The 22,147-nt window shown below is 34.0% G+C and overlaps 1 protein-coding gene and 1 long non-coding RNA gene across 4 annotated transcripts in view; one reads left to right on the top strand and one right to left on the bottom strand.

The window, feature by feature from the left end:
- Positions 1-22,147, bottom strand: part of CSMD3 (CUB and Sushi multiple domains 3) — a 1,252,643-nt gene that overhangs the window by 763,782 nt on the left and 466,714 nt on the right. The gene's annotated exons all lie outside the window — the stretch shown is intronic.
- On the top strand, positions 874-12,916 carry LOC125924469 (uncharacterized). Its single transcript, XR_007458434.1, has 3 exons — positions 874-2,087; positions 6,582-6,879; positions 11,365-12,916. It is a non-coding gene; the product is annotated as an uncharacterized LOC125924469 (long non-coding RNA).

Raw genomic sequence — 22,147 nt, 5'->3', positions numbered from 1 at the left:
ATTTGAAAAAATGCATCTGTAAGAGTTTGGAAATAGATAAAATTTAACTGATATATTATACAAACAAAATTAATAAATAAAAACTTGCATATGCACTCATTCTAGGAAAGATATCTAGATTTATAATCTCCAATGCACTATTCTCAGTCTGAAGAGGAACATAAAGGCTAATAAGGCATATATTTCACCTTAAGGGATATATGGAATTTATACAAATTGGCTACACTCAAGGAAATAACGTGAAAAGAGAAATATCACCTCTGAATTGCTATGTAAGGGAAAACATGGGGAAGATTGCATTTGAGAGATGTAGGCAGTGGTGGGAGGGGGAAACAGATTAAATGGAAAGCTTGTGCAAAGATGAAGAGGTTTGAGAGAGCACAGAAAATGACAGTTCAGTAATGGTGCAGATAACGTGACAGGAATTAGTAAAAATAAAACCTACAAAGAGTAGCATGAAAGCACGCAGTTTGAGCAGTCATTTGTTACTTTCTGGCCACCCAGAAGCCATAGTTCTCATAGGAGAGATTTGTTGAAGGACTTTAACCTATCACATCTTTTAGCTTTGATCTCTGATTTCCAATTCTAAGTTGCACTTGGAGTTGTGATAAATATTTAATTAAAATTTACATTAGGAAATTTTAAGTAACTGAGGAGTTTAAGTCTTTAAGTTCTAAATAATTAAGGAGCCTTAAATAAATAATGAAAGTAACCAATATAGTCATGGCTTAGTTTTAATTCATGAAACGCTTTATGAAATCATGAGGATGGAAGCAGAAATAATCAAATGAAAGGAAGAATCCTTGTCAGCCTTTTTCACATCCAGAACATTTCTGAGATGGAAGTTCTATTCAGGTGATTTGACCTTAAAATCTAATTTTAATCGTTCCATAAATTTTGTTATATCTAATTAAATGGGTACATTTGCAGCTGTCCTTACCTATTCTCAGCTAAAATGATATAATTAAAATAACATTTTGTCTCTTTGAGGGACAGGGGAGTTGAAGTTGTCCTTCCACTTTATGAGGTTCAGAATCTAACTTAATGAAGTCTATGTGGAAATGAATGGGATTTTTGAAAGTGTGCAATGATTCAGTACATCTGGGAGACATGTACATAGATGCAGGCAGAGGACTACCAAATCTTACCTCGAATCTAGTGGGAAACATCCACATATAGCAATTCAATTAGTGGGGCTCACCCTAAGAAAAATTAATTAATTAGGTTTTTTTATTTGGCATGGCTGTCACTTAGATATTTTAAACAATGTTTTAAGAAAAAAAAAAGCAAAAGCTCTTTTGAGTAGATGGGTGGAACATAGCCTGTAGTTTTAGATAGAAGGTGGAAAATCATGAAGAAATTTGTGTGAGTTTATGTATTTATATCCAATACCTTAGCTCTTAAAAAAAATGAACTTTGGTATAGAGGTGTATTCTAACTCCAAAAAGTAAATTCATTCTGCTGAATTATAAATCAATGTAATAGTATTTCTAGATCTTAAAAGAAGCCAATTAAGAGAGTGATAATATGTAATCATGTTGGTTTCTATAATTTTTTTAAATTCTTATTTATTCTTGAGACAGAGACAGAGCATGAACAGGGGAGGGGCAGAAGGAGAGGGAGACACAGAATCTGAAACAGGCTTCAGGCTCTGAGCTGTCAGCACAGAGCCTTATATGGGGCTAGAACCCACAAACTGTGAGATCATGACCTGAGCCGAAGTTGGATGCTTAACTGACTGAGCCACCCAGGCACCCCAAATTGTGTTGGTTTCTGATGGAAGTCATAGAGCACTCTGTTCCTCCCCTACAGTCATGCTATACTGGGTAAGAGCACATGCTGTGACGTCATAAAGACCTGGCTATGAATATTCCAACACTGATTAACTGTGAAACCTTCAGGAAACTCATTAGTAACTATGAATCTTCTAACTTCTAATTTGTAATATGAAGAAAAGAAACACACTACATAACATGCCATATGGATGAAATGAAATGTAGGAAAAAATAGTTTGATACAATACCTGGCACAAAATCAATGTTCAGTGGTAATGGTGAGAAGAAAAAGATGATACAGCTCATTCAAAGGTAGTAATGAGAAAGAATGAAATTACTTTATCCTTCTCTAAGTTAGATTCTGGCTATTCGATAGGCTTGTTACCCAAGTTAAAACAATTTTATTAACTAAAAACTCAAGTTCTAAAATTATTTATTCTTGAGCATCTGTTTCGTCCACACTTTAAGGTAATTAGTGAGTTCACTCAAAGTTATAATGTGCATTAATGATTTATGATTCTTTGATGAATACCTGTTTTCCCCATGCAACTGTCTCCATGAGATGTAGTTGTACAAATTTTTGTTGTTATGAATGTATGAATAATAGCTAACAATCAGGTGGCAGGTAATTACTGGCTAGGGAATTTACAGCCTGCTGAATAGTTATATCAGAACTCCATAATACAAAGATGGCAATTTGATAGCCAAAAGGATATAATATTTATACTTACCTTTAATTTTATGTCAGTTGACATTATCAGAGGCTAAAAGAGTAATTAATTAAAGATGATTTACAAGTTTCATGGTTTGATCCCTGTCCTGAATCTTTCCTACCCGTTCTGGTTGTCACAAAATGGCAAAACTAATAATACAGAAGTTAAAATATATTTTACAGATCCTATAATCCATATTTTTAAAACTTCTTTTACAGTGTCATTTCTTGAAAAATTATATAGAAATACTTAACTGAACATAATATTCACACAAAAAAGTTAAAGTGAAATATAGAGTGAATTATATTAGAAAGAACATGGGATTTGGGATAACATAACTCAGATTAATGTTTTGTCTCTATTCAGCCCTATTTTACTTAGGATTTCTCTCCTACATTTTCTCACTACTAATTTTACTTTGGATAACTTTAATTTATAAATTAAATCATTTAAATCTTTTATAATGCTGAATGTGTGACTTTTTCCAAATTGAAAAATAGTGTCGGGTTTAGCCATCATTCCTTGAGAATAATTTAAATAAAGAATTTTTAATGACATTTATAAGTAAACATTTATCCCCCTTTTCCTTCTCATTATCCTGGAAAGAGTATCCTTCTTCTCACCAAAGACAAACAAGAAATTTACCTACTTGTGCTCTGGATTATATCCAATGACACCTCCAGAACATTTTTTGCTCTCTCACGTTACTAATTTCTATTACTCTATATAGTCATTTATATAATTATAGAAATATACTCTCAATCTCCAAGGTTAAATAACAAAAAATAAATAAATAAAGTAAAACCACACTGACCCTACATTTCACTTGTAGCCACCTTCACATTTCTCTCTTCCTTCTTAGCTGAATTCTTGAAGACATTGTATATACAACCTATTTTTACTTTTGTACTTTATATTTACACCATAAAGAAGTTTGTCTAGGGTTCTGCAAAACTTTTACCACTGAAATGACCTCTATGTTACCAAATCCTATCCTATGTGACAAATATTTACTGTGCACATACCATATACCAAGAACACTTCTAGTGACTGAACATATAGCAGATAGCAGTATAGAAAATAGTCAAATTTCTCTGGTCTTTAGCAAGCTTATAGTCAGGTGATGAATGGCCCTATGAAAAAAAAAATTCAAGGGGGGTGGGCTGAATGCCAGGGAAGAGATGCAATTTTAAATAGAGTAGAAAGAAGTAAGATTTTTAAAAAGTGGAGTAATAAGACGCCACTGAGAAAGTGAGATTTAAGTGAATATATGAAGTATATCAGAGATTGAGTCATGCAAATGTCCAAGGGAAGAACTTTCCAGGGAAAGTGAATGCAAAGGCCCTAAGGCAAGAGCCCTTATGACACTTTGAGAACCAGCGAGCGTGCTGTTGTGGCAAGAGAAGACATGGGGAAAGAAAATTTAAGGTCAACAAAGTAAAAATGGTAAATCATGTAAGTAAAATAGACAAGCTTTTACTCTGAGACAGAACCACTGCATGGTTCTGAGCAGAGGAATGACACTTAGATTTTTTAAATATTATTTTGGCTGTATTCTTTCTAATGGACTATGGAAGGCCAAGGGTGGAAGCAGGGAGACCTTTGGGGAAGAAGTTGCAATGATCAAGGCAAGAGGAGAAAATGTCTACAAGCTGGGTGGTTGCAATGGAAGTGGAAGGAAGTAATTATATCATGGATATTTTGGGGTAGAGCTGGCCAAGACTTGCTGTTGTGAAATGATAAAAAATGAGGAGACAAGGATGATTTCAAGGGTTTATTCTGAACACCTAGAAAAGAAGAATTATCTGCTGATATGAGAAGACTAGAAGGAACAGACTTTGGGGGAGAATATCACTTCAACTATCAGATATTAAGTGTGAGAAGCATGTTATAAATCCAGGTGGAGATGCTGTAGAGGTGCTTGCATATGCCAAGGTACAGTTCAGGACAAAGATCTGATCTGACAATGTAACCTTGGGAGCATCAACAGAATCCACAGGACTGCATGAGATAACCAAACAACTTGAGGCAAAAAGCCTGGCTGCACATCAGGAATCTGAGAAGAAACAAAGGAGTCTGAGAAGGAATCACCAGTGAGGCAGAAGAAAAGCAAGAGAGTGGCATTCTAAAGGCCAATTGCAGAATGTGTTTCAATGAGCAAGTAAAAATCAACTGTGTCAATTTCTGTTACTAGGCTCAGGTTCAAAAATACAACAAATGAGAAATAGTGACCTCCATTCATTATAGGAGGTGTGACTGGAAGTGATCCGAGAGAGAATGAGAAAAAGGGAATTGGATATAACGAATACCAAAAAATTCTTCTAAGAATTTAATATGGATAAAAGCAGAAAAGCTTTCAGTGTATGTTGTACATTGACAACTCCCTTCTTCTTGAAATAGTCTGCTTTCAGGACTTGTATGAAGCCATTCTCTTCTAGTTTTCCACCTCCTTTATTGATACTTGGAAGATTCTTTTCAATCTCTTGTCGGTTCTTGCTTCTCTGCATAAAATTTAAATAGTGAGCTTCTCACTGCTCAGTCCCAGGTTATCTTTTCTCTGACTTTGTACTTTTGTGTCTTTTGAGGGAACTCATCAAATCCCAGGGATTTAAATGTTCTCTCTATGGGGTGAATCCCAAATGAAACTCCAGTTTAGAACTCGTCATGTATTCAGACATAGATATGCATCTTTTTTTTTTACATACCGATATGATCATTTTTGTGATGACACTAATATACTCTAGAATTCAAATACAACAGGCCTGAAAGAACCCTTTTTCTTTCTTTCCACTATAAAACATTTTCTCCTTTGAGTCTTTTGTTTCTTACCAAGAGAATTTTATGTATCATTTATAATTTCCTTTTTTTTTCTCTCATAACATCCAATTAATCATTACATCCTGTCAATTTTCACTCAAATTTATATCAGATCTGTCATCCTTGCATTTTTCCTTCCTCATCCTAATTCATGCAATGCAACACAAACCTTTTGCCCACTTTCATTCCCCTAGAGTACATTTTCCACACAGATGTGGAATTAAAAAAAATATATATCATTAAAGATTAAATCATATTACCCCTCACTCCTGCATAAAATTCTATGTACCCCTTATCACTACCAGAGGACATGATCCTATGTACTGTAGGCCATTCTCACTACTTCTGTTATATTTCAGCCACATGAGTATTTTTTAGACTCTTCAGCCTTTTACACATTTCCTTCTGTAGGGCCTTTGTTCATTCTGACTGGCCTGTTCTCCTTAATCCAACTCCTTTGGCACTGCTTCTACTCCACTCGTCTCATACTAGGCATTGGCTTGTCTTATGCATCACTTCATCAAGGAGATATGTTACCTAGATACATTACCTATTACTAACCTAGGTCCTATATCCCCTACCTTATTCTCTATTCCAGCCCCCTCTGGTCTTTCATTTATAGTAAACATTTATGTCACACTTTCACACTTACATTTCCTTTTTTTTTTGGTCTGTTTAATATATATATGTACATATATATATATATGTACACATATATACATATATATAGTATTAAATATATATTGTAATATATATTTATACATATATATTCCATATATTATATATATTTTATATTATATTAAATATATTTTTATATATTTAATATAATGTATATGTGTGTATATATGTGTGTAAACATGTATACCTGTTTAATTTTACTTGCCCGTTCCCTCAACTATATTGAAACAACTATGAAGGCAAGGTGTTGCTCTTCTCCTTAATCATCATATCCCCTAGCAAAGTACATAGAAGAGACTCAATTAATGTTGGTTGAATGAATGAATGGATAAAGGACTTCTATGGGCAGGTCATAGTGGGACTGTGGGAGTGAGCTGAATGTGTCTCTTAAGGAATTTCCTTAGTAAGAGGGGAACCTACAAATAACTACGAGACAAAATACTTTAAGTGACCCATAGAAATACAAATTGTTATATAAATTTATAATAATAAGAGATTTTTTTTTTAGTTCTTAGTATGTAAGATAATGTATTAATTTCCTGGTAAACAATTTCATTTAATACAACCCTTTGATTATATTAACATCTCTATTTTACAGTTGAAGAAAATAAGTTTATGAGGATCCTATCGCTGCTCAAAAATGAAAACAGGATTTGAATCTAGGCCTCCTCTTTCCAGATTCTTCATTCATAACCATGAATCATAAAAAAAAAAACTTCATCATGCACAAATTATATTTAAATATTTGAATTTTCTTCTGATACATGTTATTTTTTTTCACTCATGTTAAATTAAGAAAAAAAATTTAAAAACCACCTTTATGAAAACCAAAAATAAATGCTCACTCACAGAGAATGGAAAACACAGATTCAGAACCATGAGCCTTCTTTAATGAGGTAATCAGCTTTAATTACAAATAAATTTTGAAATAATCTCTTGAACCTAAATGTCTGTTGGCTCAAGTGTCATTGAATGTCACTTTGTCATGTTGAAAAGAAAACTGGAGGTCAGAATTTAGGAAAGATTCAGTTACATCATTAATCAGGTTGGGCTAAAGTTCTGAAAAATGATTTAATTTGACTAGGTTACACCTTTTATCATATATTATGCATCCTCTTTCTTGTATTTCCTAATATTTATTGTGAAGAGAAACAGACTTTCCTGTCAACTTGTTTTCTTAGGGAACATGTCATCTTTCATCTGACATCTATCATAAATGACCTAAATGTTTATATGGATTTCCAGTTTGTGAAAAATGTTTAAATAATTACATGAGGTTATGAATCACGGTAAGTGTGAGAGACAGTGAGAACTCAAAACCTGCTATTACATCTAAAAATTAATAGAAACTGACTTGTATAGAAGTTACTAATTTTTCCTTGTTTTTCATTATATATTTGTTTCTCAAAACTTGATCTTTATTTTGCACCCTATAAAAATCAGAGTGACCTCTTGTATTTTAGCAAACACATTCCTTGTTACTGTTTTTTTCTATGGCATTTTTAATAAGTGTGATTTACCAGTTACCTAACCTAAAATATAGATAGCATTAGTTTTATCTAAAAGTTGAGATAAACTCTTAGGATAATTAGGATACCTCAGTAGTAATATTTTATGGATTAATAAAACCAACATAGGATCTGAGAAAAAAGAATACAGAATGGAGAGAACAGAGAATCCAAATTTAGGAATGTGGATCACGTAGTGAGATGTTTTTAGGAAAGAAAATGAATAAAAAGCATAATTGTGGAACAAATGGAAGAACCAAGATTTGACTCCAGACATTCTGCTTCCAGAAAGGCTATTTACTACTATGCTACAGAGACTAGAAACCAGTATTAAATTATCTTAAAATTACATCATATAAGAAAATGTGCATTTCAACAATGCATAAATAAAATCTAAATAATATATGTGTCACATAAGTACAGCATTGACAATATATCTCTGCCACTTCTGTGAAGACACAGACCTCAGATATAAAATATTTGTTTTCCAATTCATATATTTATGCTATATATTTAAGCTCCACAAAAGTAAAAAGTAATGACAGAAATACACTATAACAATAGAATTTATTCCAAAAGGGATGTCACTTTTTTTTTCCTTTTTGGTTTTGTTGACATCGTGTTGATTAAAGAAGCCCTCAGATGCAGACATTTTTGTAAAGTTTTCTGTTAGGTTTGTACCACTTTAAAGTAGGTTATTCTCTAACTATGAAAATACTAAGGAATAAAATCCTCTTGTAGGGTATGAAACAAATTGATCCCATTCAGATTCAGATTGATTTTGGCCTACAGCCCTACTTATCATTTAATTAAATGGGAGTGCATTATGCAGAGCTATTAAGGAAGTTGTGTAGCAAAATAAAGCACAGAAATGTAGCATGAAAATACATTATAAAATTATTTAGAAAGTTTTCACAGGAAGATCTGAATATTTCAGGGTCATCTATACAAAACACATACTAAAGGGCATTCAACATACAGAGAGAAAATATGAGAGAAAACAGAAGAGTTAGTGAACAATGTAGAGGAAAGCTTAAAATATTGAGTCCTTTATTTGCAAAATAACATTGTCATGGGAAAGAACCTTGACCTCTTTCCTTTTCCTCTAGTCAGTAGTTATGGGGACAGCACTTCATTCAGAGTATTTAGCACTAGATTCAGTTAGTGTTTTTTTTTTTTCTTTCAAGGTAATTTAATAGCTGTGGAATCAATAAAACAACTCAATTGAAAAAGTTAAAAATTTTAATCTGTGCACCAAGAAATAACTTTAGTTTACTTTAGCAATTGTTATTTAGAATTTTGTGGAAGGGGAGTAAATATTAGAGGCCAAATTTCTAATTTACTGATTAAAGTATTTATTTATGGTTGGCAATATTTAGTAAATGTTATTTAAATATATAAATAATAAATCTTAAAATTGTCAAACATAGTTTTAATCGTGTTAGAACAAACTCAGTGTCCTGCTTAAATTTCCATGGATGTATTATTTAACTTACATCAAGTTCATCTGGCTATCTAGAGATATCTGTATATTTATCAGAAGAGGTTGAGAGAAAGAGATGGCTAAAACAAATCCCTCAGGAACCACCACTAAGTCATTGTATAAAACAGACGGGATGGACATATTATGTTTCTTAATCAGGTCTTCAACTGCCAGAGCACACAAGTAACAAGTAACTATGGCTACACAGCCAAGGTTTAGATGCCTTGGGACTTTATTAAAAATAAACATTGAGGGGCGCCTGGGTGGCACAGTTGATGGAGTGCCCTACTTCGACTCAGGTCACGATCTCACGGTTTGTGAGTTCGAGCCCCGCGTGGGGCTCTCTGCTGACAGGTTGGAGCCTGGAGCCTGGAGCCTGTTTCGGATTCTGTGTCTTCCTCTCTCTCTGACTTTCCCCCACTCACACTCTGTCTCTGTCTCTCTCTCTCTCAAGAATGGATAAACATTTTTAAAAATTAAAAAAATAAACATTGAGGGGTGCGTGGTGGTTTTGTCGGTTAAGCTCCAGCTTTGGCTCAGGTCATGATCTCATGGTTCGTGGGTTCAAGCCCCACATCAGGCTCTGTGCTAATAGCTCAGAGTCTGGAGCCTGCTTAAGATTCTGTGTCTCCCTCTCTCTTTGTCCCTTCCCTGTTCAGCTCTGTTCTCTCTCTCTCAAAAAAATAAACATTAAAAACATTTTTTGAAATAAATAAACAAACAAACATTGGAACCTAAAGGGACCCCATTTAAAAAAGATGTTTTTTTTCCTTTGCTTCTGCTTCTATTCTTGCTGGGGCTTGCACCCCCACCTCACTCTACAAATCCCTTGTAATGCGAATAGCATGTGTTCTCCTTGTAAGGGACAAAGAACTAATATCTTTACAGGCTTCCAGCAAAATAGATAACATCCAAGGAGTGACTCGTGGGTCATCATAAACACAAGACCACTGACTCCAAACACCTTGAACCAAGACCCCTGACTTCGGGGAATGGATGACTTAGGAAAGACAGCTGGACTGGGTCCTTGTTCTGACCAGTTCCTGGATGCCAAGGAGGGAACATGAACCATACCATAATTGCCAATGAGATCCCTAGGCCCCAGGCAAGGCTGAAACTCATGTTCTTTTCCTTTCTTAGTCTCCTGGAGGCTCTGTTCGTATCTCTTTCTCTTCCTCTCTCTCTCTCCCTGCCTCTCTCTCTGTCTCTCTGTCTCTCTCTCTCTCCACACACACACACACACACACATATATGTGTGTGTGTGTGTATATGTATACATATATGTGTGTGTGCGTATATATATATATATATATATATATATACACCTTCGATAAACTTTACTTTCACTTCCAAAAATATTTTTAAAATACTAAATGAATAAAGCCATCTTAGGACAGATATGTGCTGTATGTTGACATATTCATAAAATATAAACTATGTAATTTAAATTAAGACCATATAGAAATCAAGTTCATTTGATTTAATCCTCATTTAGAGTCAGAACTTCACATTAACTCCCCTAAAAATTTATTCCCATAACTATGTATATAAATTTACACACACACACACACACACACACACACACACACACACTCAAATTGTTCTGTCATCTACAAATCATTTATGGAGAGTCACTGATGTACCATGTAAAGAAGTGACATCACTCAAGATTTTAAAAATTACCTAAAAAAGAGTATAATGATTACATAATCCATCTTCCTCAGTTTCTTTATGAGTAAGTTAAGATTCAAGGCATTCACAATTTTGATATAGTTAACCAGAGATGTAACTGCTATTCCAACATATAACTTTAGATCTTCATCTTAATATTAGCGTCTCTCCTAATTTCTCTTATAGAAACACACACACACACACACACACACACACACACACACACACACACACTTGAAATATGCCATTTCTTATTTACCTTAGATTCATCCTAGCCTTCAGAAACTTCACACTATTGTCTGATTTTGCATTACCTATTCCTTATTGATTTTTCATATTTAATTTATGTACCATACAATATCACAGGAGTTAAATCATGATGTGAGAGGTAGATACCTGAGAGAGAAAATCTACAATTAAAAAGATACAAACCATACAAATATTACACCAAGCACCAAAAATGATAGGTATAGTTCCTTTTGGCTATGAAATATTCTGTCAAAGTATAAAGGCTGATTTCAGCAAGTGTGTAACATTTCCATAGATGTAGGTCTGTGTGTGTGTGTGTGTGTGTGTGTGTGTGTGTGAAGTGTATACCAGGAGGTTAGAATGTGGCTGTTCCTGATTCAGCCTCAGTGGAAGCATTAATTCCATAGACATTAAGATATTTAAATGAATGCATGACATGTGAAGCTTCTTATATGAATAATTTTCAACAGAAATGGAGACGAATCTGTTTCGTGAGTCTTGGACACTTTGGACAGAGCAAAGATGTTAAAAGCGGACAGAGAAGAGAGGAGATCGGTGAAATTGTTTCCTTTGAGAGAACCCTTACAGATCATTGGGTACCCTTTCCCTAGCCTTTCTGGGGAAGGTGAAAGAATGATACCTTCTGGTGCTAGTTTAGTGATGTGGGCTTCAATGGGATCACTCAGTTATGAAATTTGTTTCGTGAAGTTGGCACATAGAAAAGATTGGTGTCTGTTCACGTCTGAGAAAGCTAAAGTCGAAATCACACAGGAATAAGCTAAAACTGACATCTGTTGAGGAAATTCAGAGGGTGAGAGAAGAGAGAGCTTCTGTGTTGAAATAAGCCTGCTTTTTGAGCTTCTCAGAGCAAAACTTTTTTTCTGGTTGATCAAGGAAGATCATGGGTGTTGGAGATTTAAAACAGTGCCATTTGGAGACCTTTCCAAGTAGGTACCTGAGGAGTAAAAAAAACAACCTCAGCAGAAGAAGGCTGGGGATATCAAGTGGCTGGTGACCAAGTCCAGTAAGTGTCCCTTTAGATGCACCCCCTGGGAGAAGAAATTGCAGAAGTGAGAGGCCCAGTTGGAATCACTGAAAAAGCCCTAGGACTGCCCATGACAGAGTCAGCCTGAAAATCAGGACCAGTGAGCATGTAGCCAGTTTAGGACTGAGGTCAAGACCAATCCCTTTACCTCTTCTGTGCTCTACTTCTGTTTGATCTTACCAAAAGCGAAAACAGCAGCAAATAAGGAGTTTAGAAGAAAGAGAAAATACAAGAAGGAGAGACATCAGCTAATTTCAACCCTGTCCATTGAACCTGGCTACTAAGTGCTAGTATGGGAGAGAGGGAAGAACTTAATATTCAGTTACATTTAGTAATTTGATTAATAGCTGAGGCTTGGTATATTAATTATAGAATTGAAACTGTGTCTGATGTGAATTGAAACTGTGTCTTATGGCTGAATTTTATCCTTCCAAAATTCATATGTTGAAGTCCTAAACCCCAGCGCCTCAGGATGTGACTGTGTTTAGGGATAAATTCTTTAAAGAGGTGGTTAAGTTAAAATGAGTACTTAAGGATGGACCCTAATCCAATATAGCTGATAACCTTACAAGGAGACAAATTTTTGACACGGAGAGACAAATACCAGGCAGGAGTGTGCATGGAGGAAAGGCCGTGTGCGAACACAGCAAGAAGGTGACCATCTATCTGCAAGCCACGGAGGGAAGCATCAGAAGACGTCAAACCTACCTACATCTTGATCTTAGAACTTCCAGACTCCAGAACTGTGACAAACAAATTTCTGTCACGTAAGCCATTTTGTTATGACAACCCCAGCAAACGAATTCACCAGGTTAATGTGATCACAAGACCTGAGTTTTCATCCTGGGTAAGAAGCATGTTGAGAGTATCTTTTTTTCTGGAATTCTGGAAATTATTTATTAGAATGTGTTAGTGTATCCAACAGTGAAAACTAAAAAAAATAAAATTAAAAAATCTGAGGTTTTCTTAAAACTGAACATGCATTTGGATATTTTGCTTTTTGCATTTAAGCTATCATGCTTTCTGAATCAAAGAATGCGTATCCTTATGGAAAAAATGAAACAACAGAACATATGAAACCATGCCCACGATAGATAACCAGAACATACTCAATCAGCAGCATCCATCCCATTTCTTAAACATAAGCTTAACCCATCTCCGTATCTTTTCGGTAGGGAAAAGACAGATCTGTCTGTCCCACTTGTCTGGCAGAGTAAGCATGCTGAAGGGAACCAAAAGGAAAAAAAAAAAGGAAGATTGATTTTCAAAGAAATTAATGTATTAAAAAATTTGAAAGGGGAATGTCAGAAATTTTGTTGAATGCTTTTATTTTATGGATTTATTTGAAGCTGTATGCGGTGGAGAGGAAAATCATGATTTTTCTGATAATTATAGATTCTAAAGGTCTAAAATAAGGCACATCCTGCAGTCCAATGATCATACACAGTAAGTCATAAAGAATCAGTGGACAGTCACACAAAGCTGAGGAACAGTGGGAAAGATGACACTATGTCTGTCATATTGTCTCCACGTATTTATCGTGAGTTTTGAGCATATTTAGTACTTTCCTGTAATTGGAGAGCAGTAGCTCAGTTGCCCAGGAGGGCTATTCACGGTGTCTGTGGGGGCAGGACACTGGCCACTGGCCACCTGTGGTTTTCCAGAAGTTGAAATGGGGCTAGTGAGACTGCAACGCTGCATTTTTAATTTTATTTTACTCTAATTCATTTTAATTTCACCTTAGAAACAGCACGAAATATTTTGCTGTTAAGGACAACTTCATTGTTTTGGTACTACATTTTATTTTACCTGTTGTGTGGTGTAAGAGGCACCATACAGTGCTGGAACCATATAATGATGGAGCGTTATAATGTATTTATTTGAATGTTTTATGCATAAACATAGTTCATACATGAAATGTACAAATGTGATTCCCATTTATTTGAATATTTTATGTAAGAATTTACAGAAAAATATAGGTAAATAACAGTTACTAATAAATTGAAATATTGTACTTATCACTTTAATTATAAGTAAATTGGTCCTCTAGCATATTAAAAAAACAACTCTTTGCATTGGAAATTTAAGTATGAGCTGTGCTGTAAGTGTAACACACGTTTAGATTGTTGAGACTTAATTGAAAAACACAATGCAAAATATACCATTAATATTTTACATTACTGTTGAAATGTTAATATTTTGGACTTATTAGTTGAATACAATTAAATTTTATTTTGCTTATGTATTTTACTTCTTTATGTGAGGCTAAGAGAAAATATGCAATTGTGTGTGTGTGTGTGTGTGTGTGTGTGTGTGTGTGTGTACCACTGTGAAACTGAGCTCTCATCAGAGAAACTTTTGTGAGTTACTGGCATGACGTCAAATAGTTCCATTTAGACTTGGAAAAAGTCTATATCGTCCCATTATCTAATGACCTCATGGTCTTCAAATACTAAGGAATCCTTTTAAAATCACAGAGTGGAGGCTGTACCCAGTTTTACCAACTTCTAGTCCAGTGCTCTTTCCAGAACAACACCTGTGCAAAAGGAAATTTATTCTTGGTAATCTCTACCTCTCTACTTTTACAATCTTAGTTTTTGTTGCTATTTCCTCCTCAAACATCTACCTCAGGAAAGAGTTAACTGGCTTTCCGTTATGTTGATAAACTGGAAAGATAAGTATTTAACTGGAAGTTGAACACAAGTCTAGGAACACAAAATCTGGAGTCTCATGTTAGTTAGGGAAACTCTAAATAGTACTTGTTATGTTTTCTGTAAGAAAAGGAGGATATATCCCAATGCAACAAAGTTGCTATCTTTTTAGGCCAACAGTATAATGTTTGAATTTGACCTTCTCCCCCAAAAGTATTCTGGGTATAATGAAACTGTTGCCTTTCCTAATAAGGGTTATGTTATTTCTTTCACCTTAAACTTTTATGGCTACAGATTCCTTCTTGGGTTTTCCAATAACAGTCAGTAGTACCTGATCTAATAAGAAGATAAATAAGCCTATAACAGCAGATGATTTTATTGTTTGTTTCACCCTGTAGACATATAGTAGAGCAATGAATATACTCTGCTCCTATCTTACATGGTTCATTTGTAAGACACTTGTCTGGTAAATATTTGATATAGTTTACTGGGAATAATTTTCATTATAATATCTACTGTATTGAAACCTATGTTAAATGGACTCCTTTTTTTAATCAACAAATAAGCACTTATACTATGTAATCAAATAAATATGAGTCTCCAACTAATTACTGTGAAAAGTTGAGATATTTTCATTTCAAATAATACCCCCCTTATTCATAATATGCTTGAAATTGCCTTCCAAGTCATTTAGTAAAACAATAAAGATGATGATGCTTCTCCTGCTGCTGCTGCTGATAATAGTAATAATAGCTAACATTTTATAGAATGCTTACTCTCTGTCAGACACTATTCAAAATGCTTTACATATATTAACTAATTTAATAACTGATATCATTGTTTTATGAAAATGTCACTTTTAATCGAGGACAGTGTATTTCCACAATTTTCACTTATTTATTCACCAAATTTGAGTCTCAATGAATTTTTGCCTTTTCTAAAAAAATACCAATTCTGCAAATTTGCAAATCTGAGGATAACTAAGGCTAGAGTTCACAGTGGATTTAACATAGGCTTTAAAAGTAAAGCCCCTAATGGTTAAGACCTGGTTCTGCTATTTTTGTAAGTTTTTTTTAATGTTTACTTATTTTTGAGACAGAGAGAGTTCAAGCAGAGGAAGGGCAGAGAGAGAGGGGGACAGAGGATCTGAAGTGGGCTCTGTGCTGACAGGAGCCCTGATGCAGGGCTTGAACTCACAAACTGTGAGATCATGACCTGAACCAAAGTCAGATGCTTAACTGACTGAGCCACGCAGGTGCCCTGGTTCTGCTATCTTCTAATGTGACGCTGGGCTTAACACTTTTTTTCAAGGACTGCAGTTACCTCAAATAGGATGTCTAAGTGAATTACACAAATATGCCCCTTTCCTTGGGTGATGCAGTATCAGGCACAGGGCTCAGCCAGAGGTTCGCGGCCCCAACCTGCCACCTAGTATGAGTGTCCCCGTGCCAGGCAGGCTTGTGTCACTCGTGCCAGTCTTTGTTTCTGGTTTGGTAAAACAGTGATAATAATGCAGTCGATGTGAGGATTGCATGAGATAATGTGTGTGCAGATACTTTGTAAATTGTGACACACACATATGAACTTATAACATTCAAGCATTTGCTCAACATTTATTTGGCACCTATAATAATGCTAAACTCTGGGGATGCAGGGATAAAGGACACAGTCACTGTCTTTAGGGAGTTGCAAATTATAAAACCAGGTAGCTATGAAACAATTCAAAATTTGTTTCCTAGCTTTCATATAGTAGATAGAATATTTATACTGCTCATATCTTTTAATTTGCATAGAAAAGTGCTATTCTTTGAACTAAACAACACATCTTTTTAAAATCATCCAATAGTAATATACAGCAGTGTTTTGTCTTGTTTTGTTTTTTGCTGGTCACTTTAAATTTGCCATTAACCAGAAGGTCTGGAGTGATATTAAGAACACTGAATAACAACTGGTAGGGACTAGAAGCTGTATTGGGAATATTGGTCACAAGTAGTATCTAGAAGGTGCCCTTAATAGGGCCAGCTATTAGCCACTTGCTATATTTTGGGACAATCCAGTGAGTCTTGAAAGAGATGGGGCAGTTCAGGAGCCAGGAATGCAGTTCAGATACTCTTGGACCAATGACAGAGGCTACTTATTTACCAATCAGCACTATTTCAACATTTTAATAATTTGTATGGCCATAGTGGACTAACACAGCTTTATAGCACAGATATCACATTGTCAGTTAACCTTAAACGACTCTGCAGCCTTCGATACTCAAGTCAGGTGCCGGGTGTTCTCAAGGCTTTCTTGGACCATGTATTCTCTTTCACTCCCCACATGAGCTTGCATTTTCTTAATTACAATACTTCATAAATCTTTTTTTTAATGGAATATTCAATCATCTTTTCACATACTAGATAGGAAACTCTGAATTCTGAGACTGTGGACTATCAGAACCTAGCTCAGTGTCTACTACAAAGTAAGGGCTCAGGAATATTTTTGTCGAATAAATTTAGATGGATAGTAAATGAACAAATAAATAAATGCACCATAATACTCTCAAATGGGGTTTTGATTCAAAACATTATTTTAGTTTAATTAAATAACACTAGCTATTTGCCTGCCTCATTTATACTTCAGTTAATTAAATAACTGAAGAAAAGTTCAGGCTAAGTGATAATAAATTTATTGTCACATGAAGCCAGTCCCTCCTTCCATACCTTATAGAATCATTTCCCAAAGTGTGCCTTGAGGAAGAGCAGGTCCTATATAAGCCTGAACGGTCTTATTTGCTTAAATTAAAAAAACTCAATATAAATTTCTTTAACCCAGTGTTTCTGGAGCGTTGTGGACTCCCAAATTGACCCCTGTGTGACCACCATTGCCATATAACTCTACACTTCAGGAAAATCATAGTATTGTCTTTATCATTTGAAGGAAATTTGTTTAAATTACCTTTTACTATTTCTGGATATCTGTGAATTTGAATTTAAAAAGTCTAGGAATTTTAATTTTATGACCTTATTTTTGAATGGCAGAGTAAAACTGCCTGTAAAATGAATGTAAGGTCCACAAGTGTTGCTTCAGACTCCATTTTTCATGCCAACATGGAAGAATCAATCATATACAGTGTGTTTGATTCCTTGTATTTTTGTGCTTGATTGAAGCCCTTTGGAGGCCATCTTGTACAATTATTGAATCATTACTAAACACAAAATTACCTGTTCAATATACTTGTCATTGCAACAGAATTTATAAAACACTGAATTTTGTTTGTTAAACACCAACTTAATCAATTATCTTTTGTTACATATTCATGCTTAGGTGATGTAACAAAATTGCCCTCACTAGAGACAATAAATGTTAGCACTTAAGAATTTTTTTTTAATTTAATGTTTATTTATTTTTGAGAGACAGAGACAGATTGCAAGCAGGGGAGGGGCAGAGAGAGAGGGAGACACAGAATCTAAAGCAGGCTCCAGGCTCTGAGCTGCCAGCACAGAGCCCAACGTGGGGCTCAAAGTCACAAACTGCGAGATCATGACATGAGCTGAAGTTGGTCATTTAAACTACTGAGCCTCCCAGGCAACTCTAAGAATTCTTAATGGGAGTAAAACTCTATCATATATATTTATATACAAATGAATACTAAGTAGAACAATATTTGATCACCATGAGGTACTACCATAAAATGATGGCAATTTTGGTAATCTACCAGATGTACTTTGAAATACAAGAGATTCAAACAATTATAGACAAAAAATATTATTCATGAATTCATTACATTATAAAAGTTTTGAATACTTGATAGAAATTACATTAACTAAAATAACTAGTCCAGAGTTGGTTGGGATAATAAAGATAGCAATTATAGACTTACATATTTTTTAATCAATTTGCAATTGTAAATATAGCTTAAATAACAGCACAGAAATCAGTACAGAATATTTTTAGACTTATGTAGGAAATATAATATGTATATTTCTTTGAGGAGATTAATTTTGAACTTAATAGGCTATTTTGAAAATCTAAACTGTTTAAATCTAAATCTAGATAATTTTAGATTAAATCTAAAATATATTAATCTTGATACTGTGGATTTTATTCATTCTTTGAATCCTTTGGATCGCTTTGATTTAAGAGAAGTCTTATAAAACTTTGACTAAATATTATATTTCTAAAGTTCATATCTAGATATTAGTCTTGAGAGTTCTATTATGGTGAAAGAGATTATGAAACATAAATTTCAAATAGTTCCCCTTCCAGATCAAGAGGCAAAACTGGAAGACCTAGTTAATAGAGCTTTATAAAATCCATGATTAGTGAAAACTCAGGACATGATGTAGGAAAAAAAAAAGAATAGCTTTCCTGCCATCCAATAGGAACAGAAAGCCTAAGCTGCCTTTTTCTGTAAAAACTCTCACGGAGGATGGAGGTTAGTTAGAGATACTACAAGAACCTATATAAATTTGTTAAGCTACATTTACTAAAGAGATTAATTCTGAAATCTTACAGCACTGACTTATAGAAAAATGTAAGCCCCTTAGAGACATACCCAGATTCAGCAGAGCACCAGGGTAAAATGTGTCCAACAAGTGGGTAATTTTATACTTTATCAATGGATGGATACTGGGTGGCAGATAGGTATGAATGAGTTAACACAGAGCCTTGCTCAGTAAAGGAAAAAAAGAAAAGGAATGTATAGTAGAAAATGAGGTTTAAAGAGCTTTAGCTAAAGAGTAGACGGGAAGACCCCGCACAAGGTGCCATGGAGTAGGGTCAGAAAGTAGACAACTGACCAAGCTTAAACAGCATGCCATGAGTTGCCCCGTGGACACCAGCAGTAGATGTCTACAGGATTCTAAAGTACCAAGAAGTGACATCTCCACTGAAACTGGTTACTATTTGTGATTGAGAGCAAGAGTAGTCTATTCCGTCCCATCACTATGAGGGCTCATAGGCTATCACTTATATCTAAAAGTTTTCTTTAAAAAAGAAGAGGCTGATCTAATCCCTAAAAGTTTGAGCTTTGCCCCAAGAAAGGTGAGTTAACACAAGAGAGACATTTTTCCTAGAAAAGATTGGCAAATTTATTCTATTGTTTGCAGAAAAGTATGAGCCACATTAAAATGTTATACCAAAATGAATTTTTTTCAGTTTGATAGTTATCAAGCACTATATTTTAAACCTACTATATGTTTTAGAAAGTATTACTCATATTACAATTGGATATTTGACAATTATCTCCTATTTATAGTAGTTGTTGTATTTAAAAATAGTAATCTAAGTCACAATCATTTTAATAAGATATTTCTGGATTCTCACAAATTCCATGAGATTGTAACATAAGGTTAATATAATTTGCCTTTCACTTTTTAAAGTATGTCAACAAAGGATTTATATAAATGGATTAAGCAACAGCCTAAAAAAGAACACTTAGCAAACAGTAAAGATTTTTTTAAGCATTAAAAATTTTTTTAAAGAATCAATAGAAATACTGGCTTAGGAAAGAACACTTAGCAAATGTAAGCATTAAAGATATTTCTTTAAAATAACAACTACGATATTTTCCTCCACTGTAAGTCATTCTCATATCAATGTTATCAAGATTGATTCAATTCCTTAGAAAATAATGAAAATTTTATAACAATCTCCATATAATCTTTAATATGCTTATTTCTGTGACTACTTCTTAAGCACACATGTCCTTTCTCTTTCAATTTTCTGGCTGTACTTTGCATAAAAACCATTTATCACCTGTTTTAAAGTGATTCTCTTATTCAGAATATGAATGTAATGTTTCCAAAATATTTTCTCATAAATGATGACCATCAATAATTCTAAGTAGTCTACATGTTAATGCATATAGTTAACTCACAACCAGAATGAAAGGACTATAAAACAGCAAGGTGGGATAAAGGAAATATTATTCCTAATATTCTACTTTATATCTAAAATCTCATTTTATATATTAAAACTATGGTCCAACTCTAAATACAGTCAGGCATATGGCTTAATTTTAATTCATAAATGTTAAAATGTTTAGCAAGATAAAAGTATTTTGCTAGAAATGCTTATGTTTGACTAAAGTTAAGCAAAAATTAGTCACTAACATTGTGTTTCTTATATACAATGCTTTACTTGAACTCATAAGTTGTGTTTCACAGCAAAATGTCTACGTTTGAGAAATTTGAAATGAAATGACAATTAACCAGCTTATTGTCAAACACACCCATAATTTCTGAACAGAATTTTGGGCTGGGGATATATAAGAAGATTGGAAAATTAGTTTTAAGGATGGGAATGAAAAATTATATAAAGTTAGTTATGGAAGAATTCAATTCTATCATTATCGACTAATGCAGTAAAAGGACTTAAATGTTATATTGGCAGGGACTATAAAACATACATTTACATCACAGGGGAAAATACTATCAGAGAGTTTTTAATGGTTCTTTTAGACAGACCAATGGTTATTTCGCCATTTTGACTATTAAATATCTTCATTATCTCTGCTGGCTGTGTAAACATTGTACTAATTACAACAATGAACTCTATAGACCAGACAAGTTTATAAAGCAAGAAATAAAAGAAGGGTTTTTTTAGGAAACTCACAATAAAATTTAAAAGAACAAAAAGAGAATTTCCAGATGAAAGTAATTATTTAGCAATGAAGGAGACTTGAAGAGAAAAAAAGTGATGTTCATAATAAAATCAAAAGGAAATAATGTATAGGATTAGAAGTTATTCTCAAACACTTCACCAATGAAACTCAACATCCTACTCTCTCAAAACTCACTAAATGAACATAATTTACTTCTTAAGCTTAAACTAATGCATTTCATCTAATATATGAAAAAGGGATTGAGATAATTCAAACATAGTTTATGAATTTTTCACTTATGCACTAAAAAAATACCTACTATAAAACATATGTACATACATAGATGTGCGCGTGTGTGTGTGTGTGTGCATGTGTGTGTGTATGTGTATAACTTCTTGAATTGTGCTAAAAAGCCCTGTTCATTGTCTTCACCAGGAAAGTCACTTAACTGTCCCTGTCCAACATTCCTATTACAGTAAACTACTTACACTGAAACTATCCAAACCAAAAGTTTTGATCTTCTCTTACTATGTCACACTCTCACCTCCAACCTTGAAATAAGAAGACTCTCACTGATGGTGATCAAATTCGAGGAGTTTGTGATCACAAATGATTCCCTGTGCTTTATTAAAAACGGATATATAAAGGTTCCGCAAGAAACTGATGCTTTAGCAAAATTAGAAAGAAATATATTAAACAGATTGCTTTGATGTTATGCTCCATTTTTAAATGTGAACTATATTATTTTAATAATTATGTTGTAAAGAGGAAACTGCTTCTCCTGATTTTTTTAAGTCACATTTTAAAATTGAGTTCTAAAGAAAAGTGCTTTTTTCGCTGGAGAAATTTAGACACGTGCTTATAAAACGTAGCATTTTTCATTTTACATGTGTTTCCTGGATTCAAATTTATGTTTGATCACAATTGTTAAACTATTTCTGCTTCTTGGTTAGAAAGTGTGTTTCTCA

This window comes from Panthera uncia, chromosome F2, assembly GCF_023721935.1.
Source record: "Panthera uncia isolate 11264 chromosome F2, Puncia_PCG_1.0, whole genome shotgun sequence".
Taxonomy (NCBI): domain Eukaryota; kingdom Metazoa; phylum Chordata; class Mammalia; order Carnivora; family Felidae; genus Panthera; species Panthera uncia.
This window is presented reverse-complemented; position numbering and strand designations above follow the sequence as displayed.